A 23,845-nucleotide genomic window follows, 5' to 3' on the forward strand; every position below is an offset into this window, starting at 1 on the left:
TTCAGAGTAAAAAGTGCTTTCAGGTAGTGCAGTTTTTTATTTAAACTCATAGCACTGAGCTGTAGTACCTTTAGGTAGTTGTGAGTGATTTTTGTTATATTGGAGGGTTTAACAACTTGGCATGGCCTAAAAAAGGGGATAGATAAAGTTTTTGCCAGAATACAGAAAAAAGTGGTGACAACTGCAAACCATTTCTGGCAGAGCTTCATGGTTTGTCGATCATGTCTCCCCAGGCTGACAGATATTGGCTCCCAGTGTTATGACAACAGAACCTAAGCCAATTGTTAAAGTCATTCATTTTTTGCTGGTACTGTGGCATCATCACTGCTGAAGGTAGGCTGTTACTCAAGGCTAGATTCATACCCCCCTAGGACACATTCAGAGAGCTCCATCATGTCCCTCTTCATGTAACCCAGTGAAGTATGACTTAGGTTATTTACACCCACATGGACTATGACCATGTCATGCTGGTACTTGTGGTTTAAAGACCGAAGTGCATGCATGATCGGGCAGATCCTGTCTCCAGACAGACAACTCACTGTGATCTTCTCCTTGTTTAGCCTGGTAAGGGGGACATGGGCTTGGAACTGGGGCTACAATGACTTTCAGAGTAATGTGTTGTGTGGGGTGGAGATATGGATAAAGAATGATGTTGAAAAGAAGTGAGGAAGGAAAAAAGAAAAAGAGAGCTAGAAAGGAAGAAAAGATAGTGGTGAATGGATGTAAGCCATGAGGAAGTCTAGGCAGAACATAACAGTAATATACATCCTGAAACAGCTGAGGCATGGGAAACACCAGCACTGAAGTACAGTGGAAAAAATGTGTGTCTTGAAGAAAAAGAAACCAAATTCACTTCAAAAGTCCAGATACTGTATCAAAGTCATACTTTATTTAAAAAAAGAAATACTTTGTTAAGTGCTTTTATTCCAGACAAAATTAATTTCATCAGCGAGATCTTAATAATCAAATAGTTTCTTAAATAATAAATCCAGTCACACGGCACTACAAGTAATCAGTCAAATGGGGACTACTTGTGTTTTGAAAGTGTTTAAATGCAATGACTAAAAACTATCATATGGACAAACAAAATCAGTTGTTAATAGCAACTTTGCTCCATCAGAATATATACAGAGCACTAAGATATAGTAAAATAATGTTTAAAGGATATGATTTTTAACACACACTAGATACTAAGAGAATCACCCAACCAACGGTATAGTGATACATTAAACCCACTTGTTATCAAAGTTACTTCTTCAGTAGAAAATTAATGTACTTCTTCCCCCAATCAAATTTAACTTTTCCAGGAAGTGGAATTCAATTTTTTTAAAGGATGCGTAAGATTTACTATACTTAAGTAAAGCAGTGAGTGCAACACTGTGTTTTATTTACTACCAAATATTCGCGTTACCAGTTACATGCGAATGTCTATCAGTGAAAAGCAGTTGGAAGGAGTGCATTGAGCAATATAAGTTACACTGGAGGTGAAACAAGTGTAATGATCTCTGTTTAGTTCCTAATACTTGAGCAGAAGAAAGAATTGTATGGGAAAATGTCAAGTGAAATATTAACCATAGCCAAAGAAGGAGGAAGTAGTCAATCACTAAAAGTTCAGGTATCTCGTCAAATTTTTAATTTAAGTTTCTCAATGCTCACTCAATATGATGTCAGTATTTTAACAGAAGGGTTAACATGTATACTGATCAAATGAAGACAGTTAGTAAACACAATTCTTCTCCTTCAATTTTTCATGAGAAACAAAATTTATGACGTATTTACGGGTCAAATATACTTACAAAACCATGTATAGTTAATCCTGTTTAGGTTCATGTTATTGGCCTTTGAGGAGAGTTGTGAGCAAGGCCTCAATACTTTACAACGCTCAATTTAAAAGGGTTGAAATCAAAGTTTCAATCGCACTGCCAGAATAGTCGTATTAGAATTATGCTCGCTGACAAAGGAGAATCTGTTGTCCTTATAAACAAAGAGGGTTACAAAAAATGCAGCTGAGAGCTGTTGTGAGATTCTGCTAGCTATAAAACAGTTTATACTTAATCAGAACAAAACAGTGGCATTTTCCTTAATGCGTCAGTCCATAATCAAGTGATAATTTTGCAGACTTTTGGTACTACCTAGACTTCCTCGTGGCTTACAGCCATTCTCCACTGTCTTTTTTCTTTCTTTTCCTCGGTTGGTAACTATCTTTGTAACAGCAAAGGCCCACAGGAATTGAAACAAACCGTCGTTGTGAATGATGAGTATCAAAGGGTGAAAACTTTCCTTGGGTGGCAACTACCATTGGCATACAAAAGGGCCACAATATTTTTTCCAAGTCAACAATCTCTCAAAAACTGAATTCTAGCTGATTATATAGAATTGGACATAACAACATTGTCAGAATGTATTAGCATTGATCAGAAATAGAAAGGAAAATAAAGGATGTAGAAACTGACAGTGATTGTTTATTGATGAACATGGAATTTAAATATTTAGAGTATTTGTTTCACAAAATAATGTATCGTATTCTACTGATGCAGAGACATGTGTACCTTAGTATTACAAATCATTTTTTTAGGTTTGAGAATCACCATTGCAACTATTGTGAAGACTGCCTGGGAATCAGAGCATGTTTTAAACTCTGCATTTAAACATTTTATTAAATGCTATGATTATTTTATCAATGCACTGTGTTTTTGTTTGGGGTGGTAACACTAACACTTCGAAAGCATTCTTTGTTTTATTAACAAGTCAACTGATTTTTTTGACATTTACAATGAATTGTTAAACTATAGAAAAATTCACTTCTTGGATGTGGTGGTGTATAAATATAGTGACAATAAGAGACACAGCAAAATATTTAAGATCCGTGTAAAGCACATGAGTATAACTGTGGCATGCGGTGGCTACTAGCCTGCACTGGTGGTGCACACTGACTGTCGCCTGCACAATGGTAGTGTGTATTAACTACTAGCCTGCACTGTTAGTATGTACTAACTGCCAGCCTGCACTGGTGGTGTGCACTACCAGCCTGCAATGGTGGTGTGCACTGACTGCCAGCCTGCAGTGGTGGTGCAAACTGACTGCCAGCCTGCTCAATGGTGGTGTGCACTAAGTATTAGCCTGCACTAGTGGAGTGTACTGACTGCCAACCTGCACTGGTGGTGTGCACTAATTATTAGCCTGCACTAGTGGAGCACACTAGTTACTAGCCTGCACTAGTGGAGTGCACTGACTGCCAGCCTGCACTAGTGGAGTGCACTGACTGCCAGCCTGCACTAGTGGAGTGTACTGACTGCCAACCTGCACTGGTGGTGTGCACTGACTGCCACATCGCGCTGGTGGTATGCACTAACTACCAGCCTGCACTGTCAGACTTTGCACTTATCTCATAATTGCTATATTTCATCATTCTCTGATGTTTTTTAATGTATTGTCAAATACTTCTGGCCGGTATGCTTGATGCTAATTATTAGAATATGCTTTGACTCATGATTTTTGGGGCTAAAACACATATTACATAGTTATAGCTGTGAGGAACATTAAGCATTTAGTAAATTTGTTTCTTGTAGCTCGTCATATTTTTGTCTTCACCAGAATTGTTCTGACTCAATTTCAATAGATCTTAAATAAAACTGTACTCTCTCAGCATACTATTTCTGTATTTATTTGCAGAACTAGGAATTTTACCAATGCATTGTGGGTACTGTTTATAGGATTGTTTGTGGCTGATCTATCTGTCCACTGGTTCATGATACAGTTCATTTTCTGACCTACGTGAATCATTTTGGTGGCTATTTAACTATTCCATTTCCCTTTTGTTGGAAAGCTCAAAGAGTGCCTGGAGAGCCTTCTGCTGTGGACAACCAGCTTGGATCCTACATGCTTACAGCTCTTCAATTTCTCTAGTTTATAGTATAGTCACTGACTTACTGGATCAAGCTACTGCGTTTCTTTTGTTGTAATCTAATATAGTTAACTTTCCTATTAAGCAAGTATTCCTACACTACCTAGTCTGCATGGTTAAGTCACTTTTGCTGGAATGACTTTATGATTTTGAGTCTCTGTTCTTCTGGCTGAGACAATTATTTCATAGAAAGGTACCATCTATTGCACTTTCTGCAAACTGTTGGGTCAGCAGCAGTGTCCATCAATAGTCTTCCTTTGTGAATAGACTTGATTTCATTTCAGTCAGTGAATTTCTGATTCTAAGATCATTTTTTTCCACATTAAGTTGGACTAATTTACTCTGCTGATTTTTAGTTCAAGCAGTGGACTTCCTGAATGCCTCATTGGAAAGTTTTGCTGCCCACAACCTTGATTTTGCATATAAGTATATTTCCCTATAGGGAGTGCCTTCATGGCATTGAAATCATAATTTTCCTTCTTCACTTTGATTATTTTTGTCTACATTGTGCTGTTGATTTTTACTCTGAGATGTAGAATTCTTTGCCAGGTCATTATATATCTCTTCTTCCAGTTACCTTGCTTATTTTTACACCTACACCTATGTTTAATGGCATATTTTAGCATCATATATATTTTAGATTCCCCTGTTCAGTAATTTGGTGTGCTGACTAGCATTCATATTAATGCTGCTTTGCTTTGACTACATACTGCTGTTTTTTTTTTTAGTTTTCCATAATTGCTTTAGCCTGCTTTTATTACGCCCTGACCACCTTCATAGTATATAATTTGTCTAAACATTACTTAATCTTGTTCAACTGTTAGATTAGGCTGCTCAACTGAAAATTATTGTTGTAACTTTTCAGGATCCTCTGTATTGTATTTTTCAGCTGGTTACCATCATTCTTCATTACAAACTGTTTGTTTTAGATTAGGTTCTAGTCAGTTAGGTGCAGCTTGCAGTATCTTTTATTGGTGATGCACTATCTGAATGTTTTTGCTGAGCAACCCTATCTAGGCCATTACTCAGCTGTTACGTGCCTATTTAGCCTGTTGTATATTGTTCCAGAATTGCTTTCCTTTATTAATGATGGAATTTTTCTATAAAAGACCTGTTGCTATATTTGACCCACTGCATGAACTCCCCCAAGGTTTACCATTATACAGCACCACAGACTGGATTACATTCGAGGTACAGCAAACTTTCATCATACTGCCTATGAGCTGGAGAAACCTAACACAGGGTTACCATTGCCTTTGATTTTGCAAGGGCCTCAGGAACAAACTGCTGGTACTTCTTCACCTGCCATCCATCCAGTAGTCTGATAATGTTCCTTCCCTTATACTGTGTGTTGACATCACCAGAATGGTTGGTACTAGGTGTCTTCAGCATTAGGGTTTATGAGGATTCAGTGGCTTTTATAAAATAATTCCTCTGTTGATGAAATAATTCAGGTTTGTTTGGATGGTGACTTCTGTTACCCATTGTCACTACTACACCTTAGACTTGATATTTGTGCTGGGCTTTAAAACCAGTGATTTGGTGGTAGAGACTTGTTCTTACCACTGCCTTCTCCTGATCATGAATTTAACAAGGTTTGACTGCCCTGATATAGGTCTTGTACAGTACAGTGCAGGAATTTAAATCTGGTCATACCTCTCAACTGTCCCTGATTTTCAGGGATGTCCCTGATTTTGACTCTGTCCCTCCCTCTTAATCCCTCCTAAAACTAGTGACTTTTGGAGCAAAGGTGGTGAATTACATTTAATGAATAATGACAATAATTAAGAGTTATAGGCTTCTTTTACTTCAGAAACTGTGTATTAATTCATATTCTATGATTCTGTCAATGTTTCAAGTTAATAGCACTAATATTTTAAAAGTGTCCCTGTTTGTCCCTGATTTTTTCTTGACTTGTCCCTGATTCTGTTGAAATTTGTCCCCGATTGGTTGAGAGGTCTGCTGGTCACCCAAGATAATATGGTCCTTGTCCTGCACTGGAAGCTTAAGGATGTCAATACTAGGGATTACCAAGAGTTGACTGAGGCCTATAATCATGCATTTACAACCACCCTGGACTCCTTTGCTTCATGAAGTGCATGCCTGATCTACCTCAATCCATGAGAGCTTTGAGTTGATCATGGGCATCATGACTTGTGAATATATGGGTGTACATTCGAGCAGAAATGGCACTGTTGTCATTGACTAGAGGGAGAGGGTGCCCTACATATTTCCTGTTCTTTTTTATCAGGCAGAGATCTCCCAAAGAAAGTCACTATACTTGCCTTGGGATATCTCTGGTATATGTGAAGTTGCAAATAATCTGACAACTCTTTTCTGGTGGTGCATAGGCTGTGCAGTTCAGACTGTCTACTCTGAAATAAGTTTACTTCTGACTGTGATGTAGCCACATGGCTATTTGCCACCATCATAACTTGAACAATTCAGGCCTGGTCAATTCTGTACTAGAAGGGCACTTGACTGGTTCACAGGAAGAATCTTTGTCTTTATCTTGGTATGGCTTTACTATTCCCAGTTATCATCACTTTAACTGTCTCTTTGTTCTCCTCTATATGCACAACTATGTTTGGTTTTAATCCCTGTATTGGTAGGCTAGTTTTCTCCTATCTAGATGCACTGAACACATACCTCTTCCAAAGTATAGCTGCCTCTTTGCAAGAAAAGGCATTTCCATGCATATTAAAGGAGTATTTTATTACACCATCCTAAAAATGTGGGATTATGATCTGGATAACTATAGATATATCTTGAACCTTCTGTTTTTTTACAAGGTTTTGAAAAAGGTAGTTTATATGCAGCTAGATTCCTACCTGTGAGAAAACACTCTGTGTGGTCCATTTCTGTCTGGCATTCTTTCCAGACATAGTACTGAAACAGCCTACATGAAGGTATTTAATAATCTCATCATAGTGAAACACCAGATTCTTGTTTGATCCTGGTCCTTCTCTATCTCTCATAAACTACTGACAGGTGATGCACTCCAGAGTGTCATCCATCAGATGAGATTTGAAACAAAGATCATATCCGATTAAATTAAAAGAGCCCGTGGCACCTAAAAAATGGGGGTACTTTAATTAACAAACACAAACAAAACATTATTTACATATTTGCAACATATACATATTTACAGGTACATATCTACACATTTCTTTATACCATCATCATTATTATTTTTCCTTAATTGACCCCACTCCTTATTCCACAACCATAATCTGATTTTTTTCACAATATATCAGCCAAGATCCATTTCACATAAAACAAAATTTTCTTTTCTTCCAAATAACCCATATTACATAAAATAAATTCTTATCTACCCTACTCGCATATTCTCTTTACTTTTTTTTTATAATATCCATGCATAATCATATTTATATCTATATTGTTTACATCATTAATATTCTCAAAAAAACTTCTCACACAACTTTTTCCAGAGTTTAACCAATGTTTACACTAAAAATATGCTCTGTTGTTTCTTCCTCCCCATAAAACAAATACACTGTTTCAACTTTCTTTTTATATGGTATGTTTCCCCTTGTAGGTAACTTGTTTATTACCAGTCTCCGTAGGAAATCCTGATACTCTACTGTCCTGATATATCACATTTTCCTTACTTTAATGGCTTTTATCACTTCTTCTGGTAAAATTTTCCATGGATATACATAATACTGTTTCATCATACCATTTACTCATTTTATTCTTTTACCAATTTTAAAATATTACTTTTCTTCCATTACCTCCTCTGTATTGTTAAACAATTCAAACAACCTGTCTGTACTGTAGCCCCATATGCTACACCCAATCCTTCTAACAGCACAAAATAATCAATTTAAGATCCAGCTGCCCCTGTTCTATAAGTCCATTGATTTTATTCCGCACAGCTAACTTATCACATTTGATTACTTTTGTATTTTTAACATCTTTCCCTTTGTTTTTACATTTTCCCCTTAAATCAAAAATAAAGTTCCCTTCAATGATAATTTTCATATTAACCACCACATAATCTAATATTTGATGAAACGGATTCGCTCTTTCCTTGCCATTTGTGCATGCATATAATGCTATAATTCTATAATGTTTTCTCCACCTAATGTTCACAACAGTTAACCTTACCATCCTTACCAATGTTACAATCTAATATTTTTACTGTTTTTTACACAATGCAGCCACTCCAGAAAAACATTTGCTTCTTAAATTCCATGTCATTTTTCCATGCCACAATTGTTTTCTTTACAAATTTTTTTTAACTTGTCAAAAATCGCATATCCACTTTAAGAATAATATCTACATTATATCTTGCACACCATTCCAGTATCCCTATTCTTCTTACAGTATTAATAGTACTATTCACATTTACTGAAAATACTCTAAAAGTATTACTTATCCTGATGTTTAAAGGAAGTATTTACATTTTTCATTTTTTTATTTTTTATTATTTCCCCAATAGAATATTTTTCCGAGTTTATGTACAACTATTCCTTGATCCTCAGAATCAGATTTTTTACTATTTTTATTAACAGAAACACATTTAAAACCACTCCTTACCTTTTTTAACTTTTGGAGATGTATTTACCACTCCAGAACAACATTCACTTCCGAAGTCCCATATTATAATTCCACCCCACAGTCTTTCTGTTTGCAGTCTTTCTCCACTTGGCAAGAATCTTACATCCTCTAACAGAATAACTTCCACATCACATTTAGGACATCATTACAGTATCTCTATCCTTCTTACACTGTTAATAACACTGTTCACATTTACTGAAAGTACTCTAAAATTGTTGCTTTTTCTTCTTTTTAAGCTTAAGGGAAATATTTTTAATTTTTTGTTTTCTTATTTTTACTCTTTTATCAATTTAATATTTTTTCTTGTGTTTATGTACAAATAATCGTTGGTCCTCAGAATCAGATTTTTCACCAGCTAGAACTTCAAAAAAATGTTAATGTCAATCCCTTCTCCTGATCTCTCTTCCTGCATGCACTCTCACCTTATTTTTCTTCTTCTACACCTTCTTCTTCCCCTAGTTTACCCTCTCCCCAGCCTCTTGTTGTCCTTCTTCATGTATGTTTTCTTCCCTTTCCCTTCATTTTCATTGTTTACTGTTTGCTGTTGAAAATCCCTTTTTTACACAACCTACATTCAGTATGTCCTTTCTCTCCACACTGGTTATACTGGTTACATTGTTCCTTGTCACAATCATTAATAAAATGAGAAAAGTTCCCACAAAAGAAACACGATTTAGGCTGAGCAGCATATCTTAATGTCCCCCTATGACCAGCCATAAAAATAATACTTGGCAAGTGTTTCACCATGTTGTTTTTACATTTCAAAATAATTTCTAATAACTTCCACCCTCCATTCCATAATTTTCTCTTATCTCTAACTTTCACAGTATTGTCAACAGTTTCAGACAGACCCTGCATAAATTTTTATCATTGTCTTCTTCTATTTAATCAGTTCTAAACTGAAAAATAACACTTTCAACCTTTAAGCTACTACCAGAAAACAAATTATTGTTCCACAGACGAATAGCCTTCTTTTTGTTACAGACTTCCAGAAATGTTATCTTCAGTCCATCAGTTTCAAATGTAAAGTCACAAAAAGTCACTGTCACAATATGTATAAAAGAGGTTAAAAATCCAGAACAGTTACCAAATTGACCCATATATATCTGTCTAATTGCAGTGTCATTTTTTGTTCCTATTCTCACAGTCTGCCTTCTCTTCTTTTTCAAAACAGTTTTACTTACAGTTTATTAATGCTCTCTCCATTATCTGCTGCCACAAAACCCGAATCCTTAGCATTTTGTTACTGCTTTCCTCTTTTACTTTCTTTCACTGCTGTATAAGTTCTCTGCTGACACTTCACGTGGTTCATTTCCCATATCCTCCACACATCCAAAAAAGTTTTCAGCCATTTCACCCCATGAAACAGCAGAACTGCCACCTTGATCATCCTGATAGAATATTTTTAACAGAACATCATCTGCATGGCCTCCAAATCTGCACCACTTTCACAGACTCATTTATTCTTTCTCTAAGGATACAGCGAAATGCTGTCCATTTGTAACATTCACAACACAAGAATATTTGTTTGCTTTCTGAAGTTCCATATTAAACAATTCTTTCCCCAAATTCTTAATTTCCACCTCCAAGCTCTCCATAGCTATGTTTTCATCCTCTCTGCTGCTTCTTCCCTTAGGACTCTCCCTTGCTACTATATGAGCCATCTGGCACCATCTAGTAGCTCCAAAGAGTAGGGGTCCTTTATCTGTATACAAAAAAAATCTTATTTACAGATATGTACATATTTACAAATATTTACATATGCACAAATATATAAATATACAATTCTGTTTACACATATTCATAATTTCCTTTACAATCATGCTAAATTTTCATCCCCATTAGACCCCCACTCCTTTTTCCATAACCACCATCTGATTTTACTTAATTTATTTTTATTTTTATTTTACATTTGTTGACCGGGCTAGTCTGGCTGGATAACAAGTCCATTTTCAGCAGAGGCCCGAGGAGAAAAGCTCCACTTTCTACTAGTACATTACATAAGAAATATATTGCTAAAAAATACATCTTAATGATTAATAACACTGCAAGAGAGATATTCAACAGTTATGTAACAAGTTTTCTGAAAAAAAAAAAGAAATGTACTGTTCTTCAATTCCAACAATTTTACAGAGAATGTATAATACTTATAGTTCTAATAGTGGTAGAATCAGAACAGGAGTTGGAGTGGAGAGGAAAGGAGTAGAGGAGTAAGAGAGTAATAAATAAGATACATTAGTCAGGTGTACTGCAGGAACAGAGCCAGTGGTTTTGGAAGTACAGTTTGATTTTCTGTTTGAAAAGAGGCAAAGGTGTAGTCAGAGTTATGTCACTAGGTAGAAGATTCCAGTTTCTACCTACTGTATTAGTGAAAAGACAGTCACCAACAAAGTTGTTTGACTTAATTGCTTTGGCCATTAGTTTATGAGAAGAGCGTAGGGAGTTGAGATTGTTATAGGGGATTATCAGTTGAGAAAGAATTGGGGTGTTGTCAGGTTGATAAAGTATACTGTGGGCAGTAGAGAGTTGAGGGATAAGCAAGTAGTTTTGGAATTCAAGCCAGCCTAGAAGTTTTAAGTTAAGACAATGATGGGTTCTGAAGGGGTTACCAGTGGCGAAGCGGGCAATATTGTTGTAGCAGGTTGCTAATTTAGCTAGATTGCTTTTCTTAAGGTTGGTATAAATAGAGGAGGCATATAGTAGTGTAGATAAGAGATGGGATTGGGCTATTTTGGTTCTAGTTGCTGGGGTTAGAAAAGGTTTAATTCGATATAGGGATCCTATTTTTCTGTTAACTAATTTGATGGTGTAATTAATGTGTTGATCGAAGGAGAGATTATTGTCGATAGTTATACCTAGCAGTTTTGTTGTAGAGTCAGGTGAGATGATAGTGTTAGTGTTTGAGGAGATGGAGAAATGTAATGGGGGGGTACGAATGGTGGGGGTGAAAAGGAGAAGTTTTGTTTTTTTGGCATTAAGTAGGAGGAACCATTTTGAGAACCATGTTTCAACAGTATTAAATATGTTTTGGGTAAGTGAGATCAGTTCTGTAGTGGAAGGAGCAGAACAAATAAGGGTCGAATCGTCTGCATATTGAATGCATGTCGCTTGTGGGATAGCAGAATGAAGATCATTGATGAAGAGAGAGAAGAGAAGAGGGCCAAGAATGGAGCCCTGAGGAACTCCGATGGAAATTGGCAAGAGAGAAGAGATATGGTTTTCCCATATGACTGCTTGCTGCCTGTTGCTAAGATATGATCTAAACCATTTAATAGCTAGGTTATCAAGTGAGAGAGATTCAAGAATGTTAGTTAAGAGAGAGCGATTGACCATGTCGAACGCTTTTGAGAGATCAATGAAAAGAGCAGAAGAGAGAAGATTATTGTTGCGATTTTTGTTGATAGTATCTATAAAAGAAAGAAGGGCAGTGGTGGTGCTGTGATGAGGTCTAAAGCCATGCTGACAGGGTGCTATAATGTTGTGAAGAGACAGATATTGTACTAGTTGCTGGTGAATGCATTTCTCCATAATTTTTGCTAAGGGTGAAAGGAGAGCAATTGGTCTATAGTTGGAGTAGTCAATAGAGTTGCCGCCTTTATGTAGTGGAATAATATGAGAGACTTTCCAGATATCTGGGATGGATCCCTCTTTGATAGTTCTGTTTATGAGTATGGATATAGGGTATGCAATTTCTTTGGCTGCTTTTTGGAGGAAAAGTGAGGGGAGCTTATCAGCTGAAGGAGTACAAGGTTTCAGTTTGTGAATGAGTCTATAGATGTAGGAAGTAGATATAGGTTTTAGAGAGAAGTTGTAAGAAGATTTAGCTGGGTTGTTTGGGGGGTAGTAGTTGTTGGTATTCATTTGTCTAGCTAGGGATTGAATAGTATCGGAAAAAAAAGAGTTAAAAGTATTTGCAATTAGGAGAGGAGTGTCTGGGTTGGCATTTAGTGGGGAGGGAGTTTTGGCAGTACCTGGGGAGAGGAGTCTATTCACTGATAACCAAAATTGTCTGGAGTTATTAAGATGGGTTTGCTGAAGTTCACAGTAGTATTTTTTCTTGTCTGAGATTATAGCTTTTTTAGCCTGATTTCTAAGCTGGCGGAAGTGAAGAAAATCTGGGCTATTTCTGTGGCATCTCCATTTGGTCCAAACTTTATTTCTGGCGAGGATGAGTTTTTTAGTGTCTTTGGAAAGCCATGGGGCAGTTTTTGACTTCGTTCTAATGGATCGCTCTGGAGCATGTCTATCAAGAATGGATAAGAAAGTAGTATTAAAGAATAAAACTGCATCCTCAAGAGGAAGTGTTTTTAAGGAATTCCAGTTACAGATGCTGAGTTCAGTTAGAAAAAGGTCTATATTAAAATGCTTGGTAGAGCGAATTTGTCGAATATTAGGGTGTTTACACAATCTGACTTTTCTCTAGAAATATAAGTTAGGGATTGTTGGTAAACATAATTTCAGTTATTCTTAAATTCCATATAACCAATATAAAGCAAAATAACTTTTTATCTACCCTTTTAACATATTCTTTACTTTTATTCTTATAGTATCCATATTTATCTACTTGAAGCCACGGTGGTACAGCGGTAGCATTGTTGCCTCACAGCAAAAGGTTCTCCTGTTCGATTCTCGGCTGGAGTGTCTTCTGTGTGGAGTCTGCATGTCCTCCCCGTGGTCAAGTGACCTCTGAAAGACATGTGTGAATGAGCATGCCTTCGCTGAAGGTTGGACGTCGGGCTGGCAACTCGGCACCATAAAAATCTACTGCCAATCATTAGCGGACCGGAGTTTCGCTGTGGCGACCCCTAACCAGGAAAAGCTGAAAAGACAATCATATTTATCTACTTATTTTATATCTTCAAAAAATATTTAAATAGTTTTCCACATAACTTTTTATTCTTTTATATTTCAAAAATGCATGTTCCATGACTTCTTCTTCTTGACAATGTAAACATAATATATCACTTTTCTTTTTATATGGCATATTTCCTTTTACTGGCAATTTATCACCAGTCTTCACAAAAAATCTAGACATTCTGCTTTCTGATTACACTATTTGCTTCTTATTTTTATAGCTTTAATTTTTTCATCTGCTAGATTTTCCATTGTTTTACCTAGTGATGTTTTATCATTACATTCTTATACCATACTTTTCTATGTTTTTCTATACCATCTAGTTTTATTTTCCACAAAAATATTTTTCTTGGTAAGATTTTATCTCTTCATTTGTACACTGTTTTTTCTCTTTTACTCTTTTTTTACCATACCCCCAGATTTGTCATACTTATATTTATACAGTTTTACTACTAATCTCTCATCTTTGTCATTTATCCACTTTAATACTTTGTACAAATTTAATGAAGCAGCATATACCACTGGGTGAATTAACCCTAAACCTCCTTCTTCTTTATTTACATACAAAACTCCTCTTTTCACTGGATTTAATCTAGGACCCCATGCTATTGGCAATATAAATACACTTAAGTACGTTATTTTTCCCATCAGCACTGAAATTATCAAATAAGCTTTTTTTTCTGAGTGATCATTTATATGTTCTCCAGAAAAGACATGTTTGCTTATTTCGTCTATTGCTTTTTCCCCACTGAATTCTACTTACATCTTTATTCCCAAATTTTATAGCTACCATACTACGTCCAGAACGCACAAAATGCAAACTGAGAAAAACCAAAAGACTAACAGGTCAAAACGACACCACCATATATTTTAATAAAGGATAACCACTTTTGTCTTACTTAAATGGTAAAACATCTTCAGATAAAAACCTAACAACAAGAATTTAAATATCTAACCTACTACTATCATTAAGTAATCAAAATTTGACAATGTAGTCACATGCTAACAAAACTCATCCCAACAGGAAATACGCTCGTTCACAAAATAGAAATCCCACCCCCATGTTCATTCATAAAAGCAATAAGCTTACCTATTTTAATACATTATTACATTTTTCCAGCTCTCGTCTGTTCACACAGCTCACTTATATTATATTTTTTCATTTTTACCCATAAGATTTCATTTCCAATTGTGTCAAATGCCTTCTTAAGATCTCCTATCATGATTTCTGCTTCTCCTTTTCTGTTCATAATATCATCCACAATTTCTCTACCTATCATTAATAATTATTGAAACCCTTCCCTGTGTACTATATATGCTATTTTCCATAATATTTTCCATTTTAGTTTCAAATCTCTTTCCTATTATTTTCATAAAGATCTTATAATTATTATTCAATACTATTGGTCTCCATTTTTTTAATTCATTTCCGTCTTCCATCTTCCATATAAATTTAAATATTCCATTACATAATTCTTTATAAATAAAACCTTTGTTTAACCATTCATTCTAAATCTTTAAAAAATATATATATTTTTGCCTGTCCCTTAAATTTTTATATATTTCATACCTTATTCCATCTGGGCCTGCATCTGAATCTATATTTACTTGTTCTAAAACTTTATCTAGCTCATTTTAAAAAATCTCCTTTTCTAATTCTTTATTCTCTTTTTCTGTAAAATATTTTACTTTCCATGTTCTTGTTTTCACTTCATTCTTTTGTCTTTAAACATTCCTTCCACATATTGTACTATACTATACATAGTCTTTTCCTGAGTTCTTTCTGTTTCTCTTTTACATGTTTTAGTTCTCATTGCACGACCATCTTCCTTTACTAATCTGCTTAAGTAACTTGATACTACTTCTCTTTTCCCTGTAAAACTATCTTTGCTTATAAAAAAATCTTGTAGTTTTTTTCTTGATTTCTTTCATACAATACTTTTTCCATTGTCAAAGTGCTTTCTATCATTATGTTTTAAAACTTTTAATGCATCTTTATATGTTCATTTATGTTTCTTTCTCTCATTTCTCACATAATATTGCTACTGTAAAAAACATTTTTATATTTTTCTTAAATATCATCCACTATTCAGACCAATTTTTATAAAATGTTCTCATAGTAATATAATCTTTCCATAACTGTATTTATCACTTTCCTTCTTCATTCCATGTTTTCTCATTTACCTTTTTATTCCTTTGCATATTTTTATATATTCTTTGTTTTCCTTTATCTCTAGCCATATTGCAAGAGGATTATAAAATCCTGTTTCAACTACCTCCCCTTCCCCTATAACTAAACCTTCTGATACTATAAAATAATCTATTTCAGTTCTATACATACTCCTTTTGTAAATCTATAAATTTTGTATTAGTTTTTCATATGTGAGCGCTCTGTATACATTCTATTTAGAGACTTCTCAAAATGTTCCCCAGGATTTACTAATCTTCCATGCAGAAATAAATTATTCCTGCATGGAAATGACCATTTAAGGGCAGCATGGTAGTGCTCCATGTATAGTAATGAATGATCTCTGCGTCTGCTCCTAAAGAGACATGGAGCATGTACAAGTGCAGGGTGTGTGTCTGAGAGCAGAGCTCTTACAATACACATGCCCCTGCACTCAAGAAGTGCCGCCCAGCAATTATGATGAGCTAGAATGCTCATAGGAGGCTGCATACCTCCCAACTGTAGAAATCATTGCAGAATATCCAGATTCCCCACCCATACATCACCCCATTTGTCCTGGCAAATCATTGTGATGATCTCAGGATGGAGGTTGATAAATAATGGCATACATTTTAGTGTCAGACTTCAAATCCATGAGAAAACATATATTATAACAAACCTGTTACACTAGCAACTGTCCCAAGTTTGTAAGAACAATAATTAAAATATGTCCATAGTTGGACCTCATGTTGTCAAGCTTTGTCCAGATAATGTGCATGAAGAGGTTGAGAGGTATGGGTAGGTTGCCAGGATGTCTGCCAAATGTGCAGATGCACACAGGAATCCACAGCAGTAAGCGAAACCTGTCCCTTCCTAGAGAAAATAGCAGTGCAGAATTTTATTTTTTCAAACAGATTAAATTTAACCATAGGTGCGCGGGTTTGCCCATTGCTTAGCTATGCATACTGTAGCTTAAATAGCACAAGAAGATAGATAGCAAGATACATGCAAGTGAAGCAGTACTGCAATAGTGTAGTGGTTAGAGTGATGCTTTGCGAGCAGTCATTTCCGGTTCGATTCTCACTGTAGTAAATTCCATTTTCCATGTGAAATTATTTTATGAACATTTTTTTTGCTGTATAACCTATTAAATATATATTTGTAAACTGGAGTACTGCATTAAGTGCAGATGTAAGGTGTCATTGTAATAATGTGGTAAAATCCACAGATAAACACAAGTGCCCCATACAGCATACATACATACACATGAATCAGGGATACTAAATGAAGGTATAATGTGTAATGAATGATAAATCCATAGAGTGTCCAAATCTACCACTTTCCCAAGACCCATGTTTCATTTCATTCTAAATTAGTGCGGGGGTAAGTGGGAGTAAGCAGTTTTTAGCAGTAGTAAGAAGTAAGTGGGTTTAAGCCTGCTTGCATAGGGGTAAGCAATGTGCACACAGGTTAAGCAATTTTGAAGCTAACGCTCTGTAAGCATATTTAACTGGAAGTTAGCATTGCTTACCATCTTGCAAACCCACTTACAACTTCTTAAAGGTGCCTTAATCACTCTGTATCCAACAGCCACTGTTCTGCCCAGCAACAAAATAAACAGCTCTTGCAGGTCTTGAACCCAGGACCCTGTACACTATAGTCACAGCAGTTAACCAGTAAGCCATCACAGCAGTAAATAAAATTGAGGTATCCCCAAACAGATCCTCAGTATAGCAAAATTACAATTTACATGTGAAAGGAATCTATATACAGTTTTATGTCTTATAACCTACTACATAACATAATGCAGTACTCCAGTTCACATATTTATGTCCAGATGTGAGGTGTCATTGTAATAAAGTGGTGAAATACCCAGTAAACACAAGTACCCCATACAGTGTACGTAGACATGAATCATGGATACTAAACAAATATATAACATGTAATGAACGATAAATCAATGCCAAACAGCTAATAGTGTGATATTTAAAAATAAGCAATGCTAAGCATTGCACACCCCTGCTTACTAGGTGTAAGCAATGTGTAGGCCAGCTAAATCAATCTGCCCATTGGTATACCCCTTTAAGCAATGCCAACATTAGGTAAGCAGCTTTGCCCATAGCTTAGCATTTTCAAAAACATCCAATCACAGCAAAGTGAAGGAAATCATCCCTATTTAAATGCCACAGGCAGGAATACATCTCATAACTGGTTGCAGCTTCCTCCTGTAGGTACTATGGCCGATGTGGGGATGGACCACGCTTCTGGGCGCAGTGTTGGGGCATCCAGGAATCCAAAGTCATGGCAGGACGCCTTGTTAAAGACCATGAACAGAGACTGCTGCAGGGCCAGTACCAGGGTTCCCAATATAAAGTGGAAGCCTAAGACCATCTCACCCATGACCTCACCAGTGCCACTGACATCCCTCAAACTGGTGAGCAGGTCAGGCATCACTATCTTCTTCTTCTTTCTGCTGTTCCCATTAGAGGTTGCCACAGCGGATCATCTGTTTCCATTTCTTCCTGTCCTCTGCATCTTGCTCTGTCACACCAACCACCTGCATGTCCTCTCTCACCACATCCATAAACCTTATCTTTGGTCTTCCTCTTTTCCTGTTACCTGGTAGCTTCATCCTTAGCATCTTTTCCCAATATACTCAGCATCCCTCCTCAGCACATCTCCAAACCAACATAATCTTGCCTCTCTGGCTTTGTCTCCAAACCTTCCAACCTGGGCTGACCCTCTAATATACTTATTCCTAAGCCTGTCCACCCTCGTCACACCCAGTGCAAATCTTAACATCTTTAACTCTGCCGCATCCAGCTCTAATTCCTGCCTTTTTGTCAGTGCCACTGTCTCCAACCCATATAATATAGCTGGTCTCACTACCCTCTTGTAGACCTTCCCTTTCACTCTTACTGGTATTCATCTGTCATAAATCACTCCTGACACTCTTCTCCACCCACTCCATCCTGCCTGTACTCTCTTCTTCACCTGTCATCCACACTCACCATTACTCTGAACTATTGATTCCAAGTATTTAAACTCATCCACCTTTGCCACCTCTACTCCTTGCATCTCCACCATTCCTCTATTCTCCCTCTCATTCACACACATATATTCTGTCTTAGTCCTGCTGACCTTCATTCCTCTTCTCTCTAGAGAATATCTCCATCTCTCCAGGGTCTCCTCCACTTGTTCCTTACTCTCACTACAGATCACAATGTCATCTGCAAACATCATAATCCACTGGGACTACCCACACTGTGCTACATAAATAAAATGTGTAGGAATGTCTGTATATGACTACTGTAATCACAAGGTCATATTGTACAACTGAGAGAGACTTAGACAGAAAACAGTGAAAAGATAGATAACATAATCCAAATAGTACACTCAACTGAGATGTGAATTGTTGTATTTTTAACACACACAGCCATGGTTCGAATCCTGGGAATGGTAGTATGCTGTATGCAGAATCATACCCCACAACTGTACAGATATTGTCAGAAAGTCCAGATAATTGGCATAATTCCCCTGCCTGTCACCCTGTCCCCCTGGAAAATCAGTGGGATGATCCCAGAAGTGTAGGTAGCAGATAATGACGTACAACTGATTGTCAGACATCATAACTGTCAGAAATATATCTATAAGAACAAACCTGTCACTCTTGCAACTCATCAAATTGTTATGAGAGTAATAAGCAAAGTATGTCCCATCCCCACTCCCATGTTGTGAAGCTATGACCAGAGTGTGTGCAGTAACAGAGTGAGACGTATGTGCATAATAATAATGTGGAATCTGTTAATATGTGTGGCCACATTCAGGTAGTGTTAACAAACATTCCCCCCACAGGTCTGTCATATATGAAAACTGTGCCTAGAAATAAAATATTGAAATCCTAAACCGGTACTGTTTAGTCTGGTATTGTATGGCAGTATTAGTGTTGCAGTTTCTCTGAATAATAAAGTATTACTCATCACTGTCATCCACACAGTGCTACATAATAAGACTGTCTAGGAAACCCTGTTTAAGAGTGTTGTAATTACAAGGTGAGATTGTAAAACCACGGGAGACTTATAGACAGAAATCAGAGAAGAGATACACAGCAATGTCTATATAGCACACTCAACTGTGATATACACTGTCTTATTTTTAGCAGACACAGCCATGGTTCAAATCCTAGAAGTGGTAGTAAGCTGTATGCAGAATCATACCCCTCAACTGTACAGATTTGTCCAGAATGTCCAGATTATTGGCCCATATCTGCTGCCTGTTACCCTGTCCCCCTGACATATCAGTGTGATGATCTGTGACATTTAGGCAGCATTTAATGTCATATAACTGACTGTCAAACCTGTAAATATTCGGAAAATGTATATGAAAACAAACCTGTCATTATAGTAACTCACCAAAGGTTTATGTGGGCAATAGTCAAAATATGTCCCAGTTTCACCTGCATTTTGTCAAGACTTCCCCAGAGTGTGTACAATACGAGATTGAGAGGTATGTGCATAACATCAACCTGGAATCTGGGAATATGCTTAGAAACATTAAGGTAGTGTTAACAAACAATACCTCCACAGGTATACCAGGTAAGAGGTGTGCAGGTAAAACACAGTTCATGTTTATAGTTGTCTACAACCATACCACTGTCCAAACTATGGCCGTAGGGTAGTGTAATAATACCTGTAAGGTACAGATCACAGCACTGACTAAGAAATTAATGAGAACTACAGGGATGTGCAAGTTGTTAATTGACATCCCCCCCATATGTGCAACAATAATTTAAATACACAACTAGATCGGTATGTGTACAATTAAATCTGCTGTTGAGACATATGTCCTATTATTTGATAAATATTGAAATTTGTTTCTATGCATGTGCCATGTTGAAATACCCCCACATTGGTGGCATGCTGCCATCAATGTACCTGCATGCTGTTGTAATGGCCACTGTGGTTCCATATATGCTTGTGTTCTGTTTGCTATGCAACTGTTCCATATCTGGTGTTTTGGGTTAATGGGAATATCTATGCATGCTGTTATACCTAATCCTGGAATGTGTTAACTATTACTAACCCACATATGTTTTAAAATTAAAACACCATAGCATGTTTGGGAAGACCGGTCCCACTGGACCCCCCCTCTCCCACCTCATCTGGCCATGGCACCAGGCACCAGCTTGTCTGGGGCCCACCCTGAGACCTCCTCATCCACTGGTCCTGCACCATCTTTGGGTGGAACCACCTCAGGGGATGGGGTGCACCGTCCCCCCCGGGAGTGGGTGTGGACAGGATACTGTCACCCATCGTCAGGTCCAGTGTCTGGTGTGTAGCAAGCTCCACAGGGAGTTTGGAGATCTGTTACACCAGCTTGAGGGCCACATGGCCCATCTAGAGGGTCAGCCTGCTCCTCCTACCCAGCCCACAGCACAGGCACCTTTGGGGACGTGAAGGCGCAGTGGTGACTGCCCATGGGTGGAGCCCTCAGTCCCACTGTTTCCATTAGGGGGCTCATGGGCTTCTGACTTCCAAACACCCCCTCCCCATCCAAGGTGTTTACCCCCCACATGTGTCATATACTGCCCCTGTATGCTGTTTTGTCTGTCTTGTCTGTTATCCTACCCAACCTACCTCCCCAAATATACCTACTATCCCTCCCCAACATCCCACTCTCACCTTAAAAAAAGGGCAATCAGCCCCATACATAGCTGTCCATTTTGCACATGTGTCCACTGGACACGTAATCTGGTTCTAATTGGCTTCACAACATATTATTGTTGTTCTGACCCCTCTCACAGGGGTATGAGTGTCCAAATCTACCTCCAAATCAGTGTATATGCACAGCTGTTGCTGTAGACGAAATGGGCAGCTAAGGACCTTCCCTACACCTGTCTTGCACATCCCTAGCTATTTTCCCTACTGTCTTTCCCTCTTTGTGCCCCTTTTTCACCACTTTCCTATTAAGCCTTTTTCTTTTCTTTTAAAGAAATTAGTGTTGGGGTAAGTGGGAGTAAGCACTTTTAAGCAGCAGTAATCAGATTTAAGCCTGTGTGCGCAGGGGTAAGCAATGCCTACACAGGTAAAGCAATTTAGAAGCTGAGAATAAGAAACTGTAACTGGAAGTTAGCATTACTTACCATTGCGCAAACCCGTGCACATCCGCTTACAACTGCTTAAAAGAGCTTTAATCACTCTATATCCAACGGCCCTTGTTTTGCCCAGCAACAAAATAATCAACCTTTGCAAGTCTCAAACCCAGGACCCTGCACACCATAGCCAATGTGATTCACCACTAAACCATGGCAGATATACATAATCCTGATGTTTTCACAAACATATCATCCAGCACAGTCATTCAAAAGTACAGGAAATGTATTTATACATGTAGATGTGTGTGTTTGTGTGTGTGTGTGTGTGTGTGTGTGTGTGTATATATATATATATATATATATATATATATATATATATATATATATATATATATATATATATATATATATATATATATATATATATACACACACACACACATCTATAGATATATATGTCTACATATATATATATATATATATATATATATATATATATATATATATATATATATGTATATATATATATATATATATATATATATGTATATATATATATATATATATATATATATATATATATATATATATATATACATGTGTGTGTATATACAGATATATATATATATATATAGATAGATAGATATAAAGGAGAACACAACAAATACATATATGACCAAAGGCGCCGTTAATGGGGGTGAGGTGGCCCAAGCTAAGTACCTCTTGTAATTATTGATATCATCCACTCCCCCACAACCAAACAGGTCTGCCTTGCAACACAATACCAGCACTTGCAAGTCCCATATCTAGGACCCTATACAACATAGCCACAAGAAGTTAACAGTAATCCATCTCACCTGTATGATGTCAGGATGGTATCAATAACATATCATACAGTACAGTCTGGCTACCATAGGGAATGTACAATGTGGAAGCAATAAGCATTCCAACGATACACACACACACACACACACACACACACACACACACACACACACACACACACATACACACATATATGCAGATACATATATATATATAGATATATAGATATATAGATATAGATGTATAGATATATGTATATACACATACACACACATATACATATATTACTACGTATAGATATGTATAGGAAGATACATATTTAGAGGGTGCATAGCATATTGAACAGTCAGTATTCCTACATTTGCCACCTTTTAAAATGGACAGTGTATGATACTCTCATACAAAAGACAATTATTGCATGAAACATATACCCACAGAGAAGTCAAAGGATATGACACCACACACAGGTTTGCATACATAAGAAATGTGTATTTGTGTACTATTACAGTTGTATATGCTATGTCCTATAGCTGTTATGTGTTTGAAATACATACTGAGTAATGCAACTCTCAAGCAGATCTTTTTATACAGTAATCCGAAAGCATAACATATGTTTCTGTCCAGGCCAATGTCTTAAAGTAGTACAACAGTAAAGAAAGACTGGACCAGAGGATAACAATCAATCAACAGTAAGTAATGCAGATGTAGTTCAGCAGCCTCCAATTACACTCTGTATTCAACCCCTAGTGTGAAAAGTATTAAGTTGTCACAATGAGGCTGTATCTGTTACATAACAATGCTTAACTTAAAACATGACTATCACACTAACAAACAGAACAGTCTGTATGACAGTAAGCACTAGGCTACCAATGTTCCCAAGATGAAATGTATGAAAATGTACAGCCCTATACCTTAAGGTGTCATACTACTGATATCCCCTCACAAGTTGTAACAGCCTAGGTTATATATGGTGCATACCCCTCCCCAATAGACTGACTTACAGGGGCATATAACAGTGTTACATACACTCACCTCTGGACTGCAGAAGGGCACACATGTTTTGTCCAGCTGTAGGCCACATATATATGGACCCTACCCCACAATATTTGTGGGGACCACAACATCTCTGGAATGATAGGAGGAATGGCAGCACAACATAATCACAGGCCACTACATAACGACCTCTTACTGCATGTCATATCGATAAAGCCTGGTATATAGGTGGAGAACATAGGCTGGAACACAGGGCCATATTTGCATTAGTGTTGTTATACACCAAGAACATTGCTGGTGTTACAGGGTAGTTTGCAACATACTCTTAGTCAGGAATATGAAGTCAGAAAAACAAATGTATGTAGCCATGTACTGATAGCACTCAACAGACAGAATGCCAGTGATATAACTGATACAAGACCTG

This window comes from Protopterus annectens, chromosome 9.part0 (genome assembly GCF_019279795.1).
Source record: "Protopterus annectens isolate FY-2018-M chromosome 9.part0, PAN1.0, whole genome shotgun sequence".
NCBI classification, from domain to species: Eukaryota; Metazoa; Chordata; order Ceratodontiformes; family Protopteridae; genus Protopterus; species Protopterus annectens.